The sequence below is a fragment of the Phascolarctos cinereus genome, unplaced genomic scaffold, assembly GCF_003287225.1.
Source record: "Phascolarctos cinereus isolate Bilbo 61053 unplaced genomic scaffold, phaCin_HiC Scaffold_9;HRSCAF=440, whole genome shotgun sequence".
Taxonomy (NCBI): Eukaryota; Metazoa; Chordata; class Mammalia; order Diprotodontia; family Phascolarctidae; genus Phascolarctos; species Phascolarctos cinereus.
In genome coordinates this window covers 248777147-248781529 of record NW_027556402.1, presented here as the reverse complement: position 1 = coordinate 248781529, position 4383 = coordinate 248777147, and the positions used below count along the sequence as shown (strand labels likewise).

At 45.4% G+C, this 4383-nt stretch overlaps 1 long non-coding RNA gene across 1 annotated transcript; it reads left to right on the top strand.

Moving 5' to 3' along the window:
• The first annotated feature begins 408 nt into the window (after nt 1-408).
• On the top strand, nt 409-3930 carry LOC144455120 (uncharacterized). The gene is made up of 2 exons (XR_013483790.1): nt 409-739; nt 2828-3930. It is a non-coding gene; the product is annotated as an uncharacterized LOC144455120 (long non-coding RNA).
• Nucleotides 3931-4383: the final 453 nt, after the last annotated feature.

Here is a 4383-nt window from a genome sequence, read left to right as displayed (position 1 = left end):
ACCTATACTGTGTTGCCTCTCACTGCACTAGTGACATGTCAACAGCCCAGCAGTGGCTCAACATTGGAGCAGTGAATTTGGAGTTAGACAGTCTTCATTAGGATCTCAGCTTTTCTACTTACAAGCTGTGAGACTTTGGGTAATTCACATAACTTCTCTGGGTATTTGTAATTTGTAAATTTGTAAAATGAAAGGATTGGCCTAAACAATCTTTGTGGTCCCTTCCAGCTCAAGATTTATGACCCTATGAGGTGCCGCTTATGCTGAACAACTTTCAAGGTCATAAAAATCTAGGACTACCAAAGAATGAGATTGGCTTCTTAGAGTTAGGTATAACTGGAGTTGGCCATTCCACCCTGGACCAGCAGGGAGTCCTGTCTCTGCTTTAGCAGTCCCTCTGCCTGATTCTACAGCATTAGGTGGGGCCAACCGAGCCCCAGATAAAGCTGCCCATTAGCATTGGCTTGCTGCACCCAAGTTAGTGGTGCCAACTTGTAACCTCTGGGCAATGAACACAGGAATGTGTTGGTCTGTCTCTGTCACTTGACTGGCCCAGTCTGCAGGGATCTCCACCCCCCAGCCCCATGACCCCAGTGAAACTCATGGTGTTTATTGTGGACGTTGCCATGGGACATCACTTGTATGGTTTATTGCACTTTTCTGATAGCTGGATGGCTGTCTCTTCTCATGAATTGGACTATGATTCCTTGAAGACTTCAAGAAGAATTTGTGACTATGGGTAAGGGATCCATAGATATATATCTTTTTTGTATCCCTCAAATAATTGGTATTAGGGCTGGGCTCCTGGAAATGTGCAGAATCAATATTGAAATAAGCTTGGGAAAGTCAAAGGCATGGTTTGGGAGTAGGGGGAGGGGAAAGAACTCATTGGAAGGACGCCATGACATTGTTTTCCTTTCCTGTGTGGCTGATTGGATGGTAGTTGAGCAAAACATGACATTATTTACTTTTCTGGTGGTAAACTCCGCCTTATGTCCTTCTCTATTGCCTCGTGGTAGCTTGGAGGTGACCCCAAGTCCTTGAAAGCTCTGCTAGTGCCTGGGGTGCATGCTTTTGGCTTGCCAGGCAGGGAAAACTTTGATTATGGACCTGACAACTGGACTCTGTGAGTGTGTCTGTGTGTGAGAAAAAGGATACAGAGATAGAGAGACAGACAGACACACAGACACACACACACACACACACACACACACACACACACACACACACACAGGAGGACTGGCCTAGCTATTGGGAGGAGTTCATCACCAGGCTGCCCATCGGGGAATGGATGTTTTGGCCACAGTATCCAGAAGATTTCTGAGGGGCTGCAGTATGCCTAGAGCAGGGAGGCTGTCACTGATGTGATCACAAATCCTCCAACTTTTGAAGGCTTTGTAATTTCAGCTCCCAGCCTGAGCATCTCCAGTGGATTCCTGACCTCCTTCCCCTTCGCAGCCAGTGCCAAGGACCCCCTGAGGCGTCCCTCCCCCAGGGGGCAGAAGCGATGGGTGGAAGCTGCAAAGATGCCAATTTAAGCTGGATATCAGGGTGGGGGGTGGAACCCACCTCCTTAACCTTTCAAACTGTCCCAAAGTGGCCAGGTTGCCTCAGAAGGTGGTTCACTGCCCCTCCTCAGAGGTGTTCAAGCACAAGCTGGATGCCATTTGTTGAGGGTGCTATGGTGGGGATTCTTTTCAGGTATGGTTTGGGCAAGGTGGCCGCTGAGTTGCTTGCATCTGTCACATTCTGTGATTCTGTGCAACCATGGGAACTAGGAAAGATCTCTTGTTGAAAGAAAATGGCATTTGGACAGAGCCTTGAAGGGAGCCAGAGCTTCCAAGAGATGGAGGGGAGGAGAGAGGGCACTCTAGGAACGGGACAAGACAGAGAGAGGGGAGTTGGAATGTGGTCCACAGGGATCAGTGAGGAGGGAAGTTTGGTGAGAAGTTAGTGCTTGAGATAGACCATCATCCTGGAAAGGTGAGTCGGAGCAAGGTTACCAAGGACTTTAAATGGCAAATGGCAGAGTTTATGTTATTATATCCTGGAGACTCTAGAAAGCCATGGAAGCTTCTTGAATAGAGAAGTGACATGGTCAGCCTTTTGCTTTAGGGTTATCAAAGTGGCAGTTATGTGGAGGATAGACTAGAGAGAGAGGAGATACTGAAGGCAGGGAGAGCATTAGGAGACTGTTGTAGCAGACTGGGTGAGAAGTCATGAGTGTGCTGGCTGTGTGAAGGGTAGAAAAGTGGATGGATGTGATGCAAAGGTGTTCTGGAGCCAGCTCAGATTCTCAGGGTGGGCATTTACATGTTGGAAATGGACAAAAGCTACAGATCAAGGCTTGGTTGACTCTTTGGTTGGCTTAAGAAAGTGATGGAGAAAAAATAATATAAATTAAACTCAGGAGTACGTACACGCTTTTCTCCTTCCCCAGCTAGTTGTTAAACATTTACCAGGACACCCTTGGATATGAAAGATGTCGTGGAGGTGGAATCAGTGAGTTGTCAACTTGTTGGAGATGTGGAAGTGGGGCAGGGAAGATGAGTGAGAATGAAAAACAGGATAACTCTGATGTTGCAAATGTGGATGAATGGAAGAACAATGGCGTCTTAGACAGAGAGCAGGGCAGTCAGTGAAAGAGGTGGACTTAGGAGGACAGATAAAGAGTTCATTTGGGGGCTTGTTGAACTTGGGATCCCTTGTTCACCCTTCATTTTTTAGGAGGACCAATGACATCATAGGGTGATGTCTTGACTTGCATGTGATTGGATTTAAGTGAGGCAGAGCTGCACAAAGTTGTCAACCTCATTCTCTCTTCCAGAGTCAATGAAGTCCAATGGCAAGACAGAAGTCAGGATGACTGGTGATGGCCCAGGATGCAGTAGATGACCTTGGCGTCTTTGATGTCTGACCAAGCTCTAAGCGCTCCACAGTGCCTGCTTCAGCTGCCTTCATTGCTGTTGGAACAAATTGTTCTAATGCACCCATTCTACCAGGGGAAGTGTTCACATGCTTGGGGTAGACATCCCCCTAACTCACGCATAGGTTTGAGGCCTATTACCTCAACCTGGTTTAGCCCATCTGCTGAGACTGTTTTACTGAGGTGTGGCTTCTGTGCAGGCTACAAATGCTGCTGCTTCTTTTTTTTCCAGGGCTGCTCATCTATTTTTGGTGGTGTCTTTGAGATCCCTACAGTACATCCCTACTGTACAGTACATCTAGGTGGAGATACTCCTCAGGCAGTTGGAGACATGAGAGTGGAGCTCAGGAGAGAGATGGAGGACTGGATATGTAGCTTTGCAAATCATCTGCATAGAGAGGACAGTTGGCCAGCATGGGAGATGAGATCACCAAGAGAGATGATGTTGATGGGTCAAACTTCCCAACAAACAGAGGGTCCCAAAATAGCTGCTTAGAGGGTCAGGGAGATCCGCATTTTTGGAAGTCTCTGATCACAGGCTAGATGATCACTTCTTGGGGGCACTGTAGAAGGAATCCCTGTTCAAATTCCTATTTGACTACATAGTCCTGTGGTGGGAGCCATGACCCCTTGGTCTCTTTCAGTCTGAGACTGATTCTGAAATGAAAGTACCAAATATTGAATTTAACTGACTTTCTCTTCCACAGCTCTCAGTTTCCTTCAGAGTACCAAAAGGGGGTTAGAGGAGCTGTTTCCTTCCATCCCTTCAACTGAATTCAAGCTACATGCATTAAGCACTTGCTATATACAGATCATCTGTCAGGGGCTGGGGGGAGATGTAAAATTTGGATAAGACACAGCCTTGCCCTCACACTTTTATAATCTAGTAAGCAGGGAGATGAGAAGCAGCAAGAATTGCTGACCTTGTAGATATAAAGGCTGATACTATAAGCAAACTGGGAGAGCAAGGAATAGTTCACCTATCAGATCTGTGGAGAAGAGAAGACTTCAAGACCAAACAGGAGATAGAGAACATTATGAAAAGCAAAGTGGATAATTTTGATTACATTAAATTGAAAAGTTTTTGCACAAACAAAGCCAATGCAACTAAGATTAGAAGGAAGGTAGAAAACTGGGAAAGAATTTTTACAACCAGTCTCTCTGATAAGGGCCTCATTTCTAAAATATATAGAGAATTAAGTCAAATTTATAAGAACACAAGCCATTCCCCAATTGATAAATGGTCAAAGGATATGAACAGAATTGTTCTCAGATGAAGAAATTAAAGCCATCTATAGTCATATGAAAACCTGCTCTAAATCATTATTGATTAGAGAAACGAAAATCAAAACAACCCTGAGGTACCACATCACACCTATCAGATTGGCCAACATGACAAAACAGGAAAATGATAAATGTTGGAGAAGATGTGGGAAAATTGGAACACTAATGCATTG